The 22671-nt window shown below is 43.5% G+C and overlaps 1 long non-coding RNA gene across 4 annotated transcripts in view; it reads left to right on the forward strand.

The window, feature by feature from the left end:
- Positions 1-79: 79 nt before the first annotated feature.
- LOC142360620 (uncharacterized) overlaps positions 80-22671 on the forward strand; it is a 33600-nt gene continuing 11008 nt past the window's right edge. Inside the window, exons 1-3 of one of the 4 annotated variants that reach the window (XR_012763261.1) lie at positions 80-169; positions 17007-17131; positions 18994-19217. This is a non-coding gene — a long non-coding RNA (uncharacterized LOC142360620). The other 3 variants (XR_012763262.1, XR_012763263.1, XR_012763260.1) reach the window with 3 other exon arrangements.

Here is a 22671-nt window from a genome sequence, read left to right on the forward strand (position 1 = left end):
CGTGGCCGTCGCCTATTGGCGGCGCCGGCGCTCGCGCACTCGCGTAGCCAATGGGAAGCGGGCGCGTCAGCCGCTGCGGGGCGCGGGCGGGCGGAGGAGGCTCTGAGGGGCGGAGGAGGAGGAGGAGGAGGAGGAGGAGAAGAAGAAGAAGAAGAAGAAGAAGAAGGAGGTGGGCGGTGGGGACGGGCGGGGCGTGGTCTGGCGGGTTGCGGGCAGGGCCGGAGTGGGGTTCCGGGGTTGGCCGGGAGCGGCCGAGGGCAGGCGGGTGGCGGAGTTGTGCCTGGCCGGCGTTGTCGACAGGCCGCCCACGGAACACACGCTCTCACCCACCTTTCAACGCCTTCCCAGGGCGCTGCCACAGCCAGAGTGCCCTCAGGCGCTCCCCGCCTCGCGGCGCTGGGGGCTGCCCGGGCCTGAGCTGAAACCCACGCAGGCTTCGAGGAGAAGGAAGGCAGGCCAGTGTTTTACCCTGTTTGGTGCTCGAGCTTCTTTTGTACTGCCTCTAAGTGCAAACTAAGCCTCGAGGCTGTGACAGTCTAAGTGCTCTCACTGAAAGGCGGGAGCAGCATCTGAATTCGAAAGAATTTTATATGCTTGCCCGCAGCTTGCATGTTAAAGTAGAAATAAACCTAGCTGCATCTGCTGTAGGCCAAGGAGATGAAAGTAGGGTGAGGGAGGGGCTGGTGCATGCTCGTACAAGAGGTGTTAAAACCTGGATAGACTATTTGCATCCAACAGAGGCTTGGAAAGTTTGGGTCCAGCAGCACAATCCATATATGGCTATTTTGTATGGAAAAAATGGGCATCCCTCTTCAAAAGCTCTAGAAACAACTGATTCTAAAAGCTGAATGTTCCTCCTCCCCCCACAACGACTGCATATTACAGGAGGGTACTAGAGCTTGGGCCTGTGGTCTCAGTGGGCGCATAGTAATAGTAGCTGGACTTAATGTACCATTGAAATAGAATTTTTCACCCATTGGATATGAAGTGGTCTAAATTGTGCCCCCACCTGCACACCCATTACTTTGTGTTCACAAGGAGCACTTTTCAGTGTTCTTGAGTCCTGCTTTTCAAGAATATGAAATTGTCAGCGTGGTAGTGAGAACGGGCAGCCATTTTCACCCTGAAGTTGTTTCAGAAATGGAAGAACAGTGATGCAAGAAATAAAAGGTTTAATCAGAATGGCTACAAAATACTGACAACTTGGCATTTCCATACATAAAAGCGCAGCCTGCTGAGCCGGTGGTGTCAAGTTTGTGGTGATTCCTAGTTCTTAAGATAAAACATACCTCACCTCTTATTCTACCGACACCCAAAGCGAAGAGGAGCTGCTTTGCCGACCACCCATCACAAGGGAATGAGTATTTCTCTTAAATTTCTCTTCTGTTCCACCAGTATGGTGAAAAAAGTAAATGCGACACCTTGGGGCGCTATTGAGCAGCGAGAATGACAGTCGCTCCAGGTAAAATCCTCAAAACCAGAAATAACGAAAGGATAGTTTTATGACATGTAAATTGTCAGAGAAAATTGATTATTTTGGGGAGGGCTGGCTAATAGAAGGAACTGCGTAGAGGTAGTGTATTTTATTTGTCATCAGTGTTGTGCAACAGTAAGTTGAATGGCTGTGTTTTCACATTTCTATAGCACCAAGAAGCATGAGTTAATGTGTTTACTGCCGAATAACAAGTTTTAACACAGATCTTTACTGACTCGTAAATTCCTAGTGAGTTTCTGCAGGAAACCATTCTACACCAGGAGCTATTCAACATTTTTATGTTTGTTCTTGAAATACACATACGATAGTGCTGATAAAACCTGCACCAACACAAATATTATTAGAGTGATAAAGAACAATGAAAACAAGGCAGTGATATGGGGTGTGTGATAAATGAGCTGCATTCAGACAAAATGTATTAAGGGTTTTAGTGAGTTTGCATAGGGCTTTACTATCGCAGTGAAGACAGTACTTGAATGGAGTCACTGAAAGAGATTTAGATGCTGTTTCTTCATTGCAGCGTGAACTGTGATATTACTGGCAAAAAAACTAATGTGACTCATGGCTAGATAAAAAGGGGAATAATGGAAAGATACTTTGTCTGCAGACATTCATGAGGCAAGTTACTGAGCCTGTATTTTAAAATGTACAGGTAATTGCAGGGACAGGATTAGAAGGGACTTGGCAGGCTTTTGAGGTCAGCGCTCTGATACAGCAGACATCACTCCATATGTGAGTGTGCGACCTCATGGGTGTGTGCAGGGGTGGTAGCCAATACAAAACCTGAAATCAGTTACCAGAGAAAGGAAATACAATGTTTGAAGAACACTTGTACAGAACAGACAACGAGAGGAATATGTTGTCAATATGAGGAATGTTCTTCTATTCCAGGGATCTTGCCTGGTTCCTGCCCTGGGAGATGAATAGAAGGAGTATAAGGCACAGGGATTCTGGCTTTACAAGTTTTAGGTACTTTCTAACTGCAAAACTGAGACATGGTGGAGCATTCCTGGAATACAGTTCACAGTAAAGCAAGCTTCGCCTGAAGGAGCATTTTTCATTTGTGTTATTAACACACATTCAATCTTAGTGGCCTGTAATTACCAGAAGGCAGCAGACAGAAGCTTGTACTGGAGACAGAAAAAACGGGATGCCTTAGAGCTAATAAAAAGAGGTGGGGATAAGGATTGCTCCCTGGAAAAACTGCCTCTGTTTGTAGCAGAGGGAGCCAGCTGCTGCACAGCCTCAAAAGGAACGATGGATGGCGCTTAAGAAAAGCTATTCTCTGCTTAATGAGGCTTATTAGCTGTTTAGAATGAGACTGAGGTGAAGGTTTGGAAGCTGTAAAAAGGCCTTTTGCTGGTACATTTGATACACGTGACCAGAACTGACCATGTTAGAAGAAGGAGGGGAAGACTTAGAGGCAGCAAAAATCTTGAGAGGCCTTCACTAACTGGCAGGTGTAGCCCTACAAATATTCGAGGCTCCAGCATCTGCTCTTCAGAGATGCAACAGATGTCATCAGCGTTGGAGCCCATTTGACTTGAGTGAGACTGTCACAAGGAATGAATTCAGTTATTAGGCTCCAGCATTATCCTAATACAGATGTGACTGTTTTAGCCTTATCCCCACCACAGCTGGAATCAGCCACCTTTCCTCTTCTGTTCCTTAAATGGAGCATTCACCTATTCAGATCCAGGCCTTCCTCTCCCAAGTCTTGACTGTTATGGTTGTTCAGGTCTCCCAACAGGACCTGTCATTTCTCTTTTCTGTATCATAACTTATTTCGGATGAGCCTGTGACACAGCCGTTTTACAATCACTTCTGGACTCTCAAAATGACATTGAAAAAACAGTAGTTTCAAATGCACCTGGTCCGACCTGATTATGTAGCTTCCTGTTGCCATGTCACATGGTGTTCATATACGAGGTTTATTCTTTATCCATAACAGCAGAAGGCATTGTGTTTTCCAGTGCCAGATCTCTCCTTTCTTAGGTTATATTCTGATAACAAATGAGCTGGATAGCAAATGACACACACTGCTGTAGAAAGTCAGCTGTCATTCAGCTGCGCCACGTGAGAGGCAGTGTGACTGCAATATGCTTCAGAAGAATTTCCAATGGCCTTTTCCACATTCTTGTTTGCTGCAGTGTACTGGTTAGAGGTGCCTCCCTTGAGCTGCGAAGCCTCTTAACCAGATATCTGAGGACACACCCACCCCTTCAAAACAACAGCAAGGTTCTATTTTCTTAGTTCTTACAATCTCAATAGCTGCCAGACCAGTGTTACTGCTGGTGAAGGAGTTTAGGAAGAGAGGCGAGTGCTGATGCAGGCAAAGTTACTAATCTGGCCCCACTTCATTCTGCTGCTTCTGGAAGCAGTGACAGCAGGAATGTCGGACATCCAGCTGAAAACTAATGGCTTTATTTTCTGCAGTGTTCATTTTCATCTATCACAATTCCCTGAGCCAGGTGCACAATGGAAGGTGCAGGTTCAGAGACCAAGAGTCTGACAGGACCCCAACAGTCCTGACTGTAGTAGTTCAAAATGCCATAGACTGAAACCTCAGGTTTCATCAACAAAAGAAAAACTAGTGCTAAGGATCTCGATTCTTGAGGATGCCTCTGTGCTCATTCAAAACTTGTGAGCAGCAAGGGAGATGATGGAAGAGGAGATCTCTCAGACCAGATACTAGGAGATCAGAGAGGATGCAACCCTTCGCTATCACAAGCTTCTTATAGGAGGAAGAGATTTATAGAAGGTGAGCATCCAGTTTGGAGTATCAGAGGCATGAAAGCTTTTTAAATTCAGTTAGTTAATTATAAGAGAGAGAGTTTCCCAAATTTGTCCAGAAGAGTGCATGATGACAAGGCTTTCTGTGCCTGCAGTTCCAAACACAGAGTAGGAACAGAATAGAAAAATTACATCTTTTTTTTTTCTGAAAAAAAAGAGGAAGTGCTTCTGGGTCCATTTCTCAGTTTTCTTCAGCTTGACCAAGCTGCTTGCAAACACAGCAAGTCTCAAGCCTTCTAGTTTGAAGTATCTAGCAGGGCTTGGCAGCACAGAAACAGCATTTTCAGCAGCTACAGTAAAATAGCTTCCTAACAAATACACCAGAATATTCTGGATTAAAATATATATATATATATACACAAAACCATTTCAACTAAACCAGTAAGTTTTTCAGGAAGTTACATGATGCTTGGTGGGGAGGAGACCATACCACAGGATCCTTTAGCAGTACCTCCAGGTGATTAACATTGCTGCAGCTGGGCCTCACTTCTGTGCTAAACATGGAAGTTCAGCCTCTTCATGAATCTCAGGTCTGACTCAATCATGTGTGGCCAGACTGTCGCTTTGCAAGTCACCTTGGGATTGTCAAGAAAAGACAAGTATCGTAGGTACCTAATGTTATGGAAGCCCAGTAAGCTTCTTGTAATTTTTCAGTTTAATGGGTGTCTTGTTTTATTTGAACATTGTGGCAAGGAGAAAGATCTGTTGTAATAAAGTGAGCATAGCTATATTTCGTTAGGAAAAACAGGTTTGTGTGTACCACATGTAGGTTGACCTGTTGTATAGAAAGGCCTTGGAACTCACGGTGAATTCCCATGAGGACAGGTTGTTATCCTTGGTGAGGAGAACCTCGGTCCTGCAGCTTGAATTCCCAGTATGCCTATCCTGAGAAAGAACCAGGGCAAATGTTGCAATCAAGGAAAACTGCAACAAGGGAAATTCTGGTTAGACGTTGGGAAAACATTTTTCGCTTTGAACATGACTGAGCATTGGAGCACAGAGACTTTGGAACCACCATCTCTGAGGTACTAAAACTCAGCTGAATATGACCCTTAGCAACCAGACCTAACTTTGGCTCTGAAGATCACCTGCAGTGGTCCTAGCTAACTCTCAGAAGGCCCATCCCTGCCATCTGCCCTATGTAGTGAACACAGCATTACTAGCATGGTTAAAGCTTTTTTTTTGCATGACAAACTATTTCTGCATAAGGCTTTCTGATGAGGTAGGCTTTTACGATGCAAGGGTTTTTGCTTAATAGCTATGCGTAGTTTTACACATCTAATGACTGTAACTCTGCTAGACAAGCACTGCATGAGTATGCACAGCATCTCTATGGCCGCTTAACATCTCTGCTCAACAAAATCTGCCTCAGCTCCCCTTCTTGGTGTTTTGCTGAGTAAGTCATTGATTGCAGAAGCTCTGTTCTTTAACTCTGTTCTTTAACTCTTCTGGGCTGTACCGGTTCATTCTACCCCTGAACAGGAGAGTTTGCCTTAAACCCCGATAAACACATCTTGTAAGGCCAGCCTGGCTTTGCCTGTGTTATAGTAGAGCTTTCAGAAGTGTTGATTTTAAAGGTTAATTGAGAAGAGTAAAGAATTGGGCGGAACAAGACTAAGAGAAAGCAGATATTCAGGGAGCTGAAAAACACAGCAGTGTATGTACAGCAAGGGAAACTGTAAAAAGAAGGGAAAAATACCAAACATGGCAGTGAAGGGGAGTGTTTCAGAGGTTTTGTAGATGTAGATCTCTACCAGCTTGCTTGTGTAAGGCGAGTGGAAGCTGGGTCTGGCTGGAAGGGGGACCCTGCACAGCCAGCAAGCTCCAGCAGTGCCTGCGACCCTGGGGATGCTGGCTGACGGGGCAGGGTGCTGCAGCCCCTTCCTGCTCCTCTGCTTTCACCTTGGTCAGCCCAGGCTGGCAGTCACTCCACCAGAGTATTTCTGCGCAATGGCAGGCTATATTTTTGGCTGGCCAGCAGACTGTGTGTTTACTGTGAGTGACTGCTCTGCCTTATCTTGTCCTGAAGGCACAGGCTTTTCCACGTGGCTGATCTACTGCATTGGCAGGAATGCATATAGGACACTATGAAAAATGATAAAAGACAGTGAAGAGAAACTCAGACTCAAAAAAATGATATCAGGACTAAACTGTGCGAGACATCGTCTTGAAAGCATAGCCTGAATATTGGCCATTGGGTTGTAGACAGTGCAGGGAAGGTCTCAATAAAATAGAAACATGTACTTTTAGTACCAGGATCAGGAACTCAAGGAAGAAAGTGCATCAATGAGATTCACAGGCAGTGTTATTCTGGAAGAAGTTGCAAAGTACAAAGCAGCAGATCAAACACTTACGGGAGTGATCAGACAGATCAGTGAGATTGAGTCTGGGGGGCTGCAGACCGATCTGCCTGGGAGACTGGCTTGAATCTCAGGCACTCTGAGCCATCAATGCCGAGAAATACCTGGAGGTATAATCCTGACCCCACTACACACTGTGGCAAGTTTCCCCTGGCTTCAGCAGAGGAAGGATTTTTGTTTAGTTAGTTCTGGTGAGCAGCAAACATAAAGCATAGGTAAAGGCACTGTATGGAGTGGAAAAGCTGAGCTAATTTCTGCCCCCACATGACTCCAGGAGAAGGAGACGTGGCTCAGATGAAGAACAAGTGATTGAAAATTGTCATTTGCTGCCTCACTCACGAACACATTGATACATTACAGATTAGTATGGCAGTAATAAGCTGTTCTGTGTAACCTTGTGGAATTTTATTTTAACTTAAGATGAAAGTGAAGGAGTTGATTTGTGAGTGGCATGGATGCAGTAGACAAGGAGCAGCTGCTTATTGTGTAATACGAGAACTAGAGTTAGTCATTAAGAAAAAAACAACAAATGAAAGTAATAGGCGTTTGATTCAAAACCGAAAATGCAGATACTTTTTCCTGTGGGTAGGTAAATTATTAAACTCCTTGCTGCAGGATATTTTATATGGTAAAAGTTTAAATGGATTAAAAAAGTAACTGGACAAAGTTGTGGAAAGAGAAGCCACTCATGGCTGGTTAACCATGAACCCTGTCTTGGCAAGTCGCTTAACCACAAAATGATGGGGGGCTGAGACTGTGCTGGAAAAGTGTATCTATTTTTTGTTGTTATTAGCTCCTTCCAAACTATGGAGCTGGATGTCCTGCTGGCCTACTGTCATATTGCTGTTTGTGTTGTCAAATGCTCATCTATCTTTCATTAATAAGTTCATTATTTTAGGGATGGGGGTGGAAAAAGTGTGTAGGGCAGTTACCAGCAAGCTTGTTTGTTTTGTAATTTCATAGCCTGAGGTGCTAATGGGCAACAGAAATTCCCTGATTAGCTGAACAATATATAAGCCTGCATTTTTTTGCACCATGACAAAAAAAATCCCTGCTCTGCTAAAAAAGTCCCAGTAAATTGAAATTGTTTTAGAGAAGGGCATCAGGGTGATGGAGTTTTGGAAAGATGAACTGGAATGACCTGTTTCCTAAGTAATGAGTAAATGCTGAGCAGGTAGAACAAAAAAGATGACAAATGTCTGTATAGTACAAATATCCAGGTGGTAAAGGATTTTTTTTTTAGTAGAGTGTGTGGAAGCAGAAGAAGGAGAGGTGGGAAGAAAATAAAGACAAGTTCATTTAAGCTGTTCGTTGGAAGGGCTACTGAGAACAGCAGAGCCCAGGGGGTGACCTCTGATGCCAGGGGCTTTCTCTGCATTGGAGATGGGCAGGCCTCCTTTTTTCCCTTTCGCTGCCACCCTTTTTGTACTCCTCTCAGCACTGGTGCAGGGTATGGCCCTAATGAATCAAGAATTACTGCTGGTTATCAGCTGATGCAACAAATACCCACTAGATGCCACTGTGCCATTTCTCAATCTGTGTAAAACTACATGCCCTTTGCAGACCGGAGCAGAATATGTTCCTTTCGGTGGCAGCTTTGATGCTTTTAGCTGACGAGGATCTCGGCAGAACATTTGAAAATGTGTGTGAGCAGTTTTGTGTGCATATAACCCAACAGAGACTAATGACAATGCTGTCATAGAAAACAACAGGGTAGGTTACTCATTAGTGAAGTAATGCTGAAGAGGTTAGTTATACAGTAGAAAGCAGCAGTGGCCATTGCTTTACAAGAAGTTTGTAATATTTACCTGCAAGCTCTTCTTTGTGCTCAGCCTGAGTTGCCACATGCGCGTGTCTGTGAGCTTGGAGATGGCCAGTGAAATCCTCACTCAGGACTATCCCGTACGGTTACAATTGCACAAGAGCTCCGTAATTCAGCCAAGCATTAGTAAAAAAAAAAAAAAAAAAAAAGTAGATGGCACCTTCTCCTTTGTTGCAACAAATTGTCACCTTTCTAGCAATGCTTCGTGTTGCCTCTGTTGTGGTGTGTTACCTCCTTGTGATGTTACCTGTACTGTCGTGTGCAGCCTTTTTAATCATTGCTAAGTCAGACCATTCTAGTGAGGTTTAGAAAGTTCTGGTGAGGATAAACCACACTATCGCCAAGCTAAGAGCTTCCCCTGGGCTAAGTATCCCTTTGAGGAGATTTAGGGCATTAGCCCTTTGTTTGCTTTGGAATATACTTTCCTATCCCCCTACGGCAAAAGTTTTGTGCTGCCTTTTTATCTCAACCTGACCCTAAACCTAATCCTAGAGGGTCCCTCAGACAGGACACCCCAGACCTGCTCCCAGTTACACCATGTCCAAGGGGAGATACTTTCTGCAGCCCTCTCTGTCTTCCAGCCCTGCTCCAGCTGTGATCTTTCTTTTGCTTTCAGACCAAATCCTGACCCTAGCAATACGCTAAGCCATAGACCAGAGGCCCTGCTCAATCTAGGGACTAATTGTTCCTCAGATAAGAGTTCTAGTGAAGCCGATGCTTTACCTCAGTGTTGGCTTGCAAGAAAGAGAAAGCCCAGAGCTGCAGGAGCAGGGCTGATGGCACTCTTCCAAAGTGACTTCTGGCATCAGCCCTTAGAAAGACACTTTCCAGCCCCTGACAGCTGTAGCTTTGCGTTTATCTCTTGACTCTGAACTGAAATGTAGTCCTTGGCTGGACCTCAGACAAGGTACCCAAGCCTTTCCTCCAGCTAAACAGTCCCCATGGGAGAGTTCTTTCTGCAGCCCTGAGCTTTCTTTGGCAGCCCCTTTGCAGCTCCACCCCAGCTGCAGCTCTGGGCTGCCTCTGTCTCTCAGCACCCAGCACTAGGCTCAGCTGTTGGCCAAAGACCACTTAGATACGGGGATGAAATCAGCACCTCTAATTCACTTTAGCTGATGGATCTCTGACAAGAAAACTTTGTAACAGACTTGTGTGGATGTGGATATTTGTTGAGTTCCAGAGAATTTGCAAAACTTAGTAAACTTGCAAAAAAACCCCTGAACACCAAACAGCACAGGTTACTCATTGAGGAGCTATTACTAAGATAAGAATATGTAAATGTTATACATTGGAAAACAGAAAAAAATTGCTTTTATTTTGTAAAGGGTCTTATGACTTTCTCCTGTGTGCTCAGTTTTACTCTTAGACTTGTTTGCCACATGCACATCTTTCTTAGTGTATGGATTAGTGAGGGCTACAGTGCAGGGACATGTTCTTATGGCAGCTCCGTGTATGTTTGATACTGTCACAAAGACAAGATATGACAGATAGAGAATTTCTTGGGAAGGATGCTGAAATGAAAGAGCAGCTAGTTTCACTTGGGTCCTTCCAGTATGAAAACATTTAAATATAGCCATTTGGGTGTTAATAACATTGTAATTTGCAGACGACCCACGGAAAGAGAGGCTGAGCATGAGCAAGGTTGCCATAGGATGCAGAACCACCATGAAAGCTGTGGGGGTCCCTTTGGTCTTGCAGCTGGCCAGCCTGGCCAAGCCGGTTGTGTGATGAGCCAGAAGCTGGTCATCCCAGATGCATATATGTGATTTTTCTATTCTGCTTTATTTAGTATTCCAGTAACTTGATCTATGCTGTATGACTAGAACCAGCTAGGGTCCTAACTCAGTGATGCTCCTCTGCCTATACTTGTTGGTTTAACAGGAGGAATCCAGGCTTTCCCTGGAGTAATGACCTTTGTTTTACAAATATTGGTTCAGTTGTCTTGTGAATTCTGCTGTTTTTTGTTTGAGTGACAAATGAGTGATGAGCAAGAAATCAAAGCACCTTATCTTCAGACACCAGCTGGTACTCTGTCTGGACTCAATCGACGGCATTTAGAAGTATGTGAAATCTGTATTAAGCATCTGAAAAGGCAGCTGTTTTCCTCCTGTTAGTGTTTGGATCCTGCTGGATTCTTGTTCTTGCTGTGCCACATGTTTTCTGTGCCAGAATTTACAAGTCTGCAGACTAACTTATCTTCTTTTCCTCTCAATCACTCTGCTATTGTCACTAATTAAAACATGTCATCCATGAGAAAGCTAATTATCACTACTATACAGAGGAGCAAGCTGAGGAAAGGGTATTGCTAGGAGATCAGAGCTGCGGCATGTGTTTATTCTTTGGAAGCTAGAGGTCTGGAGGACTCTCATTTTTACCTTTTTTTCCCTTTTCGTTTTCCTTTTCCTTTTTCTTTTCCTTTTCCTTTTCCTTTTCCTTTTTCTTTTTCTTTTTCTTTTTCTTTTTGTTTTTCTTTTTCTTTTTCTTTTTCTTTTTCTTTTTCTTTTTCTTTGTATCGGGGAAGACTTGGATCAAGTCCTCAGAGGAGTCCTGGGGGCTGTTTTCTTAACTGACCTGCTTGTGTACTACCAGAAAATGCATTGTTTCCTGAAAGTTTAAAGAAAAGAAATTTGGAAAGTCTCTAGCCAGCTGTACCTGTGCAGGGAGGTGTGTTCATTCAGATGATGCTCACACATCTGGAAGGGGATGTGTCTGGGCAAATGGAGGGAGGGAAGGAATAGAAATGGATAGAGTAGAGACCCCCCACACTCTATTTTAGAGATTCTCTAGGAGATGTTAGAGGGTCATTTGGAACAACAGAATATTGGTTATCTGTGAAGGCCTGTGGTCAGGTGAAGGCAGGGTCTTTCCTACCAGATAGCCTTCTTGGACCTTAGAAAACTTTTTGCCAAAAGTCTTTAAATTAAACTATTACTTTGAATACTTTTATTGCAACAAATCAAAATATTCTGAAAAATATGTTGTAGTTTGGGGCATTTCAAAGATTCTTAATTAGTTTGTGTTGTGTACTGAATCGATGGCACATGAACAGTAATCTTTACTATAGGACATGACAGGGAAGTGGGGAGTGTGTGGGGAGTATGATCTTTGCTTTTCTCAGCCACTGCTGCCGCAGGGTTGCCCACGTTCAGTCTGAGCCTGCTGCTCCTTGCAGTGCTCTGAAAGAGCTGGCAGGTGGTGCTGCTTACCTTTGATATAGCGTGTATTTTATCATTGTGCTGTTGGTGCTGTCAAAACAGTTGCTTCAATATAGGTGCTGTATGCTGGACAATGGAGATCAAGGGAAGAGGAGGAGAGCAAAAAGGGTCGAACCAGAGGGAGCCTTGCAGTCCTGAAGATTTTGATCGAAGATAACATGTGTAAGATTAGTGGGTGCTACTGCATTAACATGACAAGTTGCGTTGTTTGCTAACATTAAAATCAAAACTCATGTATGCAAATTAGACGTATCATATTTTTAAACTGAGTACTCATAAGTTGGTGTAGCCATCAACTTTAGGACAAGAAGGATTCATTCTGCTAGCCTAGGCTGACCCGGGTTAAAACAAAGGTCCTGGGCCTTCCCCAGATTAATTCCTATCTGAACTAGTCCGTATCTTTCAGATGAGCAGACAACTGCAGTTTAGAAAAGAACAAAAGTTAAGAGTTAGATCAGTATTAATTTATCACAGCTGAGGAGATGATACATTACGTTTTGTGCACTGAATTTTACAGTGCTTCTGTAGAAGAAAAATCTCACATTGCCTCATATTGCATCACATCATTGTAGCAAATAATGCTGCAGTGCTGTAGAAACAATGTTATAAAGCTCAAAGTCAGATGTTATATGGAGGGAAACGTTATTTTATTTACAAAAATACAAGTTTCTCTCATCCTCATACCTGCGTGCTCTCAAGCACCAAGACGTGTGTCCAAGTAGCCTGCCCAGCATTCGGGCATCTAGAAGGTGATCTGGTGAATCAGGTGGAAAAGGTGGTCTGGTCCACATTCCTTGTGGTGAAAAAATGTACAAAGGACTCCGAGTACTGAGTACTCATCGTGTCTCTTGGGTTCTCCTTAGGCTGATGACCATTTCGTAGTTTTGGATAAGCTTTTTTGCACCCATAGAATCTGATGGTAGTTTTGGTCTTTTGCCTCACCATCCCATTGCATCTCACTCATTAGAATTTTCTCATAATCTTCTGTCTCCTTATGGAGGGATTTTAACAATCCAGTCTTGTTAGAATCACAGAATGATTGAAGTTGGAAGGGTTAACCGAGGCAGGTTGCTTAAGACCTTGTCAAGTTGAGTTTTCAATATTTCCAGGAGTGGAGACTCCACAAGTACCATTTATGACCATTCCTTCAGTTATAAAGTTTTCTCTTACGTTTAAATGGAATTTCTTGTTCCTCGTCTTCTCATAATCATCTTGTTATGTCTTGAGTCTTTGTTTTAGTCAACCAGCTCTTGTAGGGTATCCTTTGTTTTAGGCTCTCCCTTTTTCCCCCCACCCTGTGTGTGAAGTGTGCAGGAGCTGTCGATGAATATTCTGTGATCTTGATGACGTGCTAATCTGGGTGCCATTAACACATGCTGTGCTTACACCTCCACTTCTTCCATGCCTTCTGGTGCATCCACGTCTGGACATTTCCCTTCTTTCTCTACTGGGACCCATCCTAAAGTTTCTGTTACAAACCTTAACATCATCAATGTCATGTAGGAACACTCCATTTAAATAAAGGAGTTATGGCTCTCACCAGAGCAGAGTAGAGGGGCAGAATCCCCTCCCTTGCCCTGCTGGCCACGCTGCTTTTGATGCAGCCCAGGATACGGGGCTGTGTTTGAACCTCTGAGCCTGTGCAGCTCTGGTGTTACACCCTGGCTCTTTGCTCGTGCAGTAACCTGCTCAGGATATTTCTCTTAAACCCCTGAAAAACCCCAGGTACTTTTCTTACAGTGCTGGATATGAAAACAGTAACACCAACAATGTGAATGCAAAATCCAGAGCTTAGATTTCATGAAGGGGAATAATTTACAGTTAGTTTAATGTTGTATTTTTAGCCTCAAACATGTACAGCAAATTTTCCTCTTTTACCACCAAATTGATCATGTTCAAAGCAATTACAGCAGAACTACTGAGGAAAGAATATGACTCTTGGCTTCGTTGCTTTGGGCTGTTAATATACAGCAGTTAGACTGCTACTGGTGAACTAAACAAACTCTGTTTCCCTTTTTGGCCTTGAGGCCAGCTGGCCTGGTCTGGCCATTACCACGCCGTGGAGCTCTTTAGCTTCTGAAAAATGTTGTGTGCATCTGGATTGATTGCTGGCTTGCATTAACTCCAAAACTGGACCCAAGGATTTTGTGGAAAAGTACTAGTTGACCTGGGACAAAATTGTACCATGGATTATCCTGATGATGTAGCCACTCTAGAAAATCAAGTGTCCAGGCCTATGCCTCTAGCTTAGTTTATTAGTACAAATGTAGTCTTAGAGATTTCAGCATGGCTTGTTTTTTCGCAGTAGACATAGTTCCCACATGACTTCTGGAACCAGGAGACAAGATGCAAAGCAGAGTTTCCATGTCACTCTTTTCCTTACACAAAAGCCAATAAATTTTTTACTAAAAACACTTAGTCCATATTTTTCAAGCCATTTGTTAAAGAGAGTTTCTTTCTGATCAGAAAAGCCCAGGGCCAAATGCAGACAAAGAAGCATCTAGCATGGGAGTTGTCTGCCTGACTTCCGTGTCAAAGATGATCTTAGGCTGGATTTGTAGTTAAGAAAGAGTGATAACTACTAATTTCATACCAGAACAGGTATCTAGATAGGTCATGTGAGTTGTGTATTTCTATCCAGGGACTGTACCAAGAACCTGACTGAATGCAATATCTAACCTTGAGGTAGGTGGAACCTGAGCAAGTAGATTTGTTCCCATTATGGCTAATGTTAGCTCCTCCGGATACTTTCCTGATATATAACAAACTCCTCAGTTGTTTTGGAAACCTTCTGTTGCAGAAAACTCAAATTATTTTGGTGGCTGTGAAACATGCTTGTGGAAACATCTACCCCTGCTTCCTCAGGGGTGTTACAGGCACTACCAGAGCTGTGTGAGACTGCTGCTTTCCCCTTTGTTTTACATAAGCCATGCAAAGAGAGACCTTAAACTTGCTTTAATCATCACTGATTCATCTCCCCTAGTTTGTGTCAAAAAATAATTAACTTTGGTTTGCTGATCTGCATATCTCATTAATGCAGACTCTAAAGACAAGGAAATAAAGAGCTGTCATTCAAAAGCACTTAATCCTGTTCATGCTGTGAGGAGCTGGGGAAGAGAGCTCTCCAGCTGGGACAGGTGGGCAAGGGGAGCTGGGCATGGGGGTTAGCATGGTGGCTTGGCTGCAATCACCGTCTCCATCCCCCTGCCCTAGACTTATTTTCTGTTCCTTGCTCATACCTCCTAAGACAGGTCAGCACAGGTCTTGTATGCTGGTACAGACTGAGGCTGCACCCAGAATAAGCCACAGAAATGGGAGAATGAGTTGTTTCTAGTAAGGCAGAGGACAAATTCCTCCTAAATCCCCTGAGACCAAGTGTGAGGGTAGCATGGGAGAACTTGTTGCAGGTAGAGAGGTCTCAAAATAAGAAAGGCTATGAACTTGCTGCTCTGCTCTGTTAGAAAGGAAATTATTCCCCAATCTGAGCTTTTTCCAGCCAAGAAAAATTTGCCTAGGATTCACGTCAGGTAAACATAGAGAGGTCACATTCTTGTGGGTGAGTTTTAAGCTGATCTCTATTTGAAAAAGTGATCTAAAAATGCAGGTAGGCTAGGTTGCAGAGGATAAGAAGAAATCCTTAAAGCTGAGACTAAAATCTAGGACGGAGAAATTTAAATTGTTCCCTAGCAATAGTTGGGGGAATATTTTTCTAAAAATATGATACAGACAATTTAATAGTCCCCTGAAGAGTTACTGCAGGAGTTATGGAGACAAAATTTAATCATAAAAATATGAACTAAAGGGATTTTAGCTCTGCTTTAATTACAGATTTCAGTGAAACATCTGCTGTGACGTTGCTACCAGCTCCTTCATCCTCAGCCATTCATTCTTCCAGGGCCAAAGTGCATCTGTTCAACAAAGGACTTCACATACTTTGGAAAGCAGTATTACTATTTCCTAGAAGAGATAGCCTTGCACTTCCATAGTAACAGCAATAAACACCAGATAATGCAATAAATAACCATCAGCTGCTCCTGGCTCAAGGTGAGCTTACCTTTCTATGAGTAACGTACTTTGTTAGAACTGCAGGTCACTGAGCAGATGCTGCCCTGAGGTGAGGCTGCCTGAGCGGGATATGGAAAATTACAGGACGTGACATGAGAAATTACTGCGTGTTGCTGCTGGCAATGTGAGAGACTGCCACAAGTTACGTCTGAGGAAAGGCTGGATTTCACAGGTTGTTATGGGGCAACTACGTGAGAAATGGCTGAGTTTCACAGATAAATGGAGGGATTTTTGGGGAATATTTGGGACCTCCTGAATCTTGGAAGTCCAGCAGTGCCTCAAGAAGCATGTCAACAGTGCTATGTAAATGCAAGGTGATCTAAGCAGTAGTATCAAAATCCCAAATTTGGGTGTAGAAGGAGCAAAACTGGGAGAATGAGAAGAAAGCATTTAGGGATGGGTTTGTTGATGGAAGACTAAGGTGGAGAAAGCTAGGTACAAGGGTAGTGAAAAGAAATGTCAAGAAATGGGGCAAGGAATAACAGAGTACACAAATCTTGTGAACGGAGCTGTCTGGGAATGCCCGATGGGCAGCCCTGTGCCCAGTCACCGCAGCTGGAGCACAACAGTGAGCCAGGTGCGTTGCTCTGACCACACCAGACCAGCCAGTCCTACCTCTGCGACCAGGGGACTGAGATGGGAGAGGGGAGGGGTGCTCTCCTGGCCAGCAAACAAACACCTGGATAGACAGATTGAGCATCCTGGTGTCACCATGTCAGTGCCTGTTCTGAACCTGATGACTTTGGCAGCTGTCCACTGCTATCTGGAAGTTAATACAACTACAGTACAGTCCCAACCATACCAGAGTACAAGTTGAGTAACTGTGCATTTGAGGTAGGATTTACCCACTCTGTGTAAGAAAGGAACGTCTTTTAAAATATTTCATACAGGTTTGTAATTTCCAGACAAAGCAGGGCAGTAAACCCAGACAGAAGTACAGCTTTTTCCAGCCCTGCTTCATGTCCTGGCTGTGGTCTGCAGGATATGTCTTTCAGGTCGGTTGGTTCTGTTCTTAAACGTACAGTGAAGCTGCAGAAACTGTGTGCAAAGACAGGGGTGAATTCAGTGGCACCATTCCCGTATTTCACTGCGCTGACTGAGCATCGCTGTTCGGGTAAGAATACATCAGGATTCTTATCAAAGAGTCTACCAAATTGTCAAAAGCAGAGGAGATATCTCTGATTTTTTTCAACTGCAACCCAGGTTGTGGTGCATGGTTACATGACTGGTTTTAATGAATATTTTGGTTGCATCAGTGCTGCTCTAGAACACATATGCAACAGTGGCTCTTCATTGAACCCGTGGAGCTCAGGACCTACAGCAGTAATTGAAGTTTGCTGATCGTCTCTGAACTCAGGATTTAGCATCATTTGAGGGGAAGGTAAGTCTGCACGTGGCAAACATATCCTAAGTAGGAATTGCTTTGTTTCAAAGAAAATAGGAAAGCCTGTTTGTCTAGCCAGTGAGCATAGAGGATGCTACTTGTGCTAACCAACGAGTGAATTGAGAAGCATACATAAAAAGGAAAAAAAACTCATTGAATGCTTTTGAATTAAGAGCATTGATTTCTCTTTCAATGTTTCTTTGCACTCAGGTATCTGGTATGTTCAAGTTATCTTGCTTGCAAACATCAAGCTGTAGAAATTGAAAAATCAGTGTTAAGACTGTTCTAGCGTGAGGCTTTCTAGCTGTTGGCCCAAGATCACCTCCATCCTCAAGGCATAGCCAAGTAACTGGCTGGCAGGCAGAGTCACCACAGTTATGAATATAGCTTTAAGGATCAGGGTGCTCCTGTGGGCCTTGCACAGCGCCTTGAGCAGAGGGAAATGACACTTTCTGTGATGGGCAAATGACAGACCCTTGAGCATGAAAACAGCCTAAAATATATCTCAGGAGCCAAAGATCTAAATGTTCAAAACTCCCATGTGGTTGCTACCAGAGACGCTTGTGCTTCACAAGCAGCTCTGTTCTCTACAATAGTATAGCTGAGTGCTGGGATGCATGCTGGAATAATCTTGATTTTTACAGGGCTGTGCAGAGTTGTTTAGCTCATACCCATGGCCTGCCAAGACCCAGTAGTTCTGCAGATTTGACAGATACCCTACAGAGCTCAGTCCAGCTGAACTGCAATAAAACAGGACAAGGGGGGACTTATTTATTCTATTATCTCCTTTGCCTGAGGAGCTTCAAACCTACATCTTGTGTAGGGAAACTAAGCATTGAGCTATGTGGGTTTGGATGAAAAAGCGATGGCATTGAACCCCTTCTATTGAAGCTGTTCCTCTGTACAATAGGCTGGAAGGATTCATTGGTACGCAGGCAGGGAAGCAGGCAGCAAGCTAGTGCGGACAGGGAGGCTCTGGTTCCAGTCCTGGAGAATGAACAGTATCTGCTGGTGATGGGAGGTCTGTAAATGATTTGGTCTTGCCTGCTAACAGCATCACAGAACAATGCCTTTTTCCTCTTTGTGTGTGGGGGCATCTCATTCCCTCCAGGCATAAATAAACATTTAATAACAGATGGAGATGTGTGGTGTCCTTTAAGTTACCAGGTGACAGCATGTGATGCTAAACTCTGATTCGTCTGACAGTAGAGCAGTTCAACAAAGCAATACAGTCTGTGAGAAGGTGTTGATTCTGGAAATTCCTAGGTGTCCTGAGAAAAGAGAGAAATAATACATTTACCAAAATTTCCTGATAGTAAGTCTGTTTTAAGCACTTAAAGCTGAGGGAGAAACACAGTATCAAGATTCTGTTAAAGAGTAGCTGTGACACTCTGGGTATGGGCATGAAGTAAAGAGTGCCAAGGACAGAGGACTGGGAGCTGGATTGTCCACACAGTTAACTTGCTAGAAAAATACTTGGCATGGTTTTGGTGTCATTCAACTAACACTGCCCCAAACTGCTTATCAGAGCAACTGAGGAGCGATCCCAGGCCAGGGACTATTTCCAGTGGTTGCACATCGGCAGCCTTTCTTGGAGGCTGAGAGACCATTTACCTGCCCTGCTCCTGCCAGCTGGCTCCCATACGACTGGCAACATTAGTATAGATGTAACCTCTGCAGGGGCTTTGTTTGATTGAGTGTAGATGCCTACAATACATATTTAAATCACTGTCACTCTCAGCTGTGTGGTGAGAAACAGACAGTTTTAAGATATGATTCATGTCGTCTTAATGTAGACATCTAAAATAAATCAGATGAATCACTAAAACTTCTGCATGCCTCTCCATTGACGACAGCAGCACAGACAACTGATTTCAGACGGAGGGCCACCTGCACTGGTCTGGACAAATTCCGCCCTTGATGAGCAGAGACCCAGTGGCCAAACGGTTAAACTGCAAGGACGGCCACTGAGGCCAAGGAGAAAGATGGGACCATGGTGTGAGTGTAAGTGGAGCTGGAATCTTGTCCTTGCTGCAGAGAGAGGCACTGACAGCCATGAGGACACTCCTGCTCACTTCAAAAGGTAAAGATCCTACTTTTTAATACCTAGATTTGTTTCTATAATCCAGCTGTCCAATCTTCTACCACTGATGTCTTTTATTAATGTTTTTTCCAGACCTAGTACATGAATGCTGCTATTCACAAATGTGATCAGACTAGAAATGAATAGGGTGTAATTCCAAAAGTTATTAGAGCTGAAGAACTGTGGTAGCCTTTTCAGGCTAAGTGGAAAATGCAGTCAAATATCCCATTATGTACTGGACATTGCAGACCATAATCTACTTCCCAAGGCTGTGGGCAGCGTGGTAAAGTCAATCACAAGCTAAAGTGATCAAGCTGTGATGAGGTCAGCAGTGACAAGACTGCTTGCAGGTTAGACTGTGCCAGATGAAGACAGCAGGCAGCAAGGGGAGCAAATATGAGGACCTGGCAGAGGGACATGGAGGACAAAAGCTGTAGGAAAGGTTCTGGTGGGCGCTGGGTTGTGTTGTTTGCAGTGTGTTCCATCAAAACATTAAAACGTTATTAAAACGGACTAGGAAGACTAGGACAGCCTTTTGTACTGCTAACTCGTTAGAGGAAAGGATCTTAATTTGGGAGTGCAGCATCCATAGCTAATCTTTCTGTAATGGATAACCGAAGAAAAATTCTTTCATGTTTAGTCTTTTAACCATCTGGCAAGATGAATGTTACCTTTTGGGTAGCTTTGTACCAAATTGCTAATGCTAATTAGACAGTCACAAAATCTAATACAAATTAAGGTGTTGTACTAATAATAAATCTTTGAAGTTCACTGATAATAAAGGAGAGGGGCAGTAACCAGGGAAGATGCTGACAGTTCACAGAAGCTTTCAAAATCTTCCTTGTAGCCAAGTCTGGGAGGGGGATATAAAGGAGTAAAGGACCAGCCCTTTGACCCATCTGCAAGCCAAAGAAAGATGAAGGTTTGTATCTGAAGGCCAAGGGCACGGATTTAAATGGCAGGTTAAGAGATGAGAAATTAGCAAATAGAGCAAAGCAGGTTTTGGCAAGCACAGAAAAGGGGAAGGTTAATTAACAACCTGTTTCAGAAAAGAGCATCTTTTAGCCATTTTTGGATCTGTCTTAAAATGAACCTCTGGAACAAAGAAAAAATATAACCCTTAATTAACTCCAGGAAGTGTTGAATTGTGGTGTGCTGAGAACTGCAAAACAAAGTGGTGCAGGATAAGGTTTTTTTAAAGCTACCTGTAAAAAACCGCAAATATTGTGAAACCCAGATTCAAATATTGGTGCATTTAGTGGTGCTGAAAAGTAAAGGAGAACTGAGTGAAGTTCATTCCTGTGAAGTACTGAGGTCCTGATCAGACAGGGAGCCTAGAAAACAATTGTGCAGACTTAAAACCCAAACCTGTGATTCCTTACATACTGCAAGTGTTATCAATGGGTGACACTATCTTCATGTCATGAATGATAGATGTAAGGTCGCATTCATGTCTGCTTAACTAACTGTCTAAAAAGTGGCTAAGTCAAAGACACACCTTGCAGTCAGTGTATACAACCAAGCTTTTCCGGGAGGCAGTTTCTCTCAGGCTAAGATAGCTGCATACACAGGTCAAATGAATTGCCCTCTGCAATTGCCTCATGACTGTGAAGTGACCATGGCCGTGCAGTTGACACGTAGGCAACTAACCTTCTAACATCTACAGTTACATCAGTGAAATCCTACTGTTGTTACTCTTGCATGGTTTGTCACACTGGGATCCTCTGTAACTGATTCCCTTAATAGTAGGAGACAGGGGAATGCATTTGAGAGGAAGACACTTGTCATTAGTGTAGTTTTAGATGCAAGCTCAAATTTTAATATCTTTTCCTAGGGATTCTTTGAGTTAAAAGGAGGCAGTGGCAGGATTTCACAGAGATCACAAAGTGTAACTTTTCATTAGTACCCACTTCAGATTTGCAAAGGTAGGTAGAAAAACTGAAAAAGCCACAGAAAAAAATTGGTCCGTTGGATTCGAGTTGATCCAAGTCTTACAGAACAAAAAAGGGCCATTGTAATCTACATTTTCTTGGGAAGGGTGACAGTTGCAAACATTGCCTTCTTCTGTTATCCTGAGGTTCACAAAGGCAGCGTTTACCTTAACATCATTCACAGGGAGAAACCACTGGCCTCAGCCCGACTGTGATAGATGATTTTGAAATGACTACCTCGCTACCTGGACAGAGTGATTGGATATTGATCTGCCTTTTGTATTTGATAAGTATGGCAGATAAGAGTTGCTCAGATTTGCTTTTGAACCCAGCAGATAGAGCGGTAAATCCTATAACATCTACACAAAGCAACTCCTGGCCGTGAGAAGTCAAACCTGGGTCACATGGGGAGATTTTGTCCTGTGAAGATAATTGTCACTTATCACATAGAGGAGTACAAAGATAGCAAACCATGGGAGTGCTTCTTGTTCAGGTGCTGAGTACTCTTCCATCCTTATTTGTGTCAGTAAGGAATGCGATACAGAAATAATCTACATCATTTTTGAGCCATAAAGCCCCAGGTAATTAGCAATAGCAAGATAAAGCCACAAGTTGATCTTTTGAGAAAATGTCCACATACTTGTTCAATTGCATATCATTAGATTACGGTTTGATGAGTAGATTATATTTTATCCTTTTTTGTTCATATGGTTCATTAGAATGACAGGCAATGGCTTAATGAGAGACTGTGGTTAATAATTAGCAGTAGCATCTCTGCTAAATTTAAAGCTTCATTTCTACTTCCTACTGTTTAATGAATTAGGCAATGAGCAATTTTTTAATTGGTGCAAGCTTGACGTATATACGTAAGTCTCCTTTCAACAGGTCCTTTGACAGTGCTTGCTTTGATTAGCAAGATAATGACAGGCCCTGCTGCGTTGAGGGGGTTGTAGTTTGGCAGGTTTTTTTTCCAGAGGCCAAGCAACAGGGTGCCAGCACCTGGAGTTGGAATTTCTGCAGAAATTCATGGAAATCCAGGACACAAACACCAGACACAGTTCCCAAATTAAGAGGAAAATGGGTTTTGGAGCTGCAAATGTCCCAGTGCCTGTTGAGGAAGATCAGTATAGGATTATGTACGGACCATCTTCCTGCTAGTATATCAAGGAATGCTATGGTGCAGATACGAGCACTGCAATGCATTCATCTATACAGTTAGATTGTTAGCATGTCTCCTGATCCAGTTTGACACTGGGAACATTGCAAGGCCATTCCAGCTGGCTTCAGGGCCAGACACTGGTCTCCGGCGTTATTGAATTTATGAATGCAGCCTCCATTCAGTGTGTAGATGAGAGCTATTTCTCACCAGCTTTTCACCAGAGCGGATAACAGGAGAGGGAGCTGGTCCATGCTGCTTACAAGGCTCATTCCCATTCTGGACTTGTGGCTTGTTTTGAGGAATTCTGCTTTTGAAAACCTCCTCTTCGCCATGTCTCTGAAGCCTGGGAACCATTGCATCCCTG

This window comes from Opisthocomus hoazin, chromosome 2 (assembly GCF_030867145.1).
Source record: "Opisthocomus hoazin isolate bOpiHoa1 chromosome 2, bOpiHoa1.hap1, whole genome shotgun sequence".
Classification (NCBI taxonomy): domain Eukaryota; kingdom Metazoa; phylum Chordata; class Aves; order Opisthocomiformes; family Opisthocomidae; genus Opisthocomus; species Opisthocomus hoazin.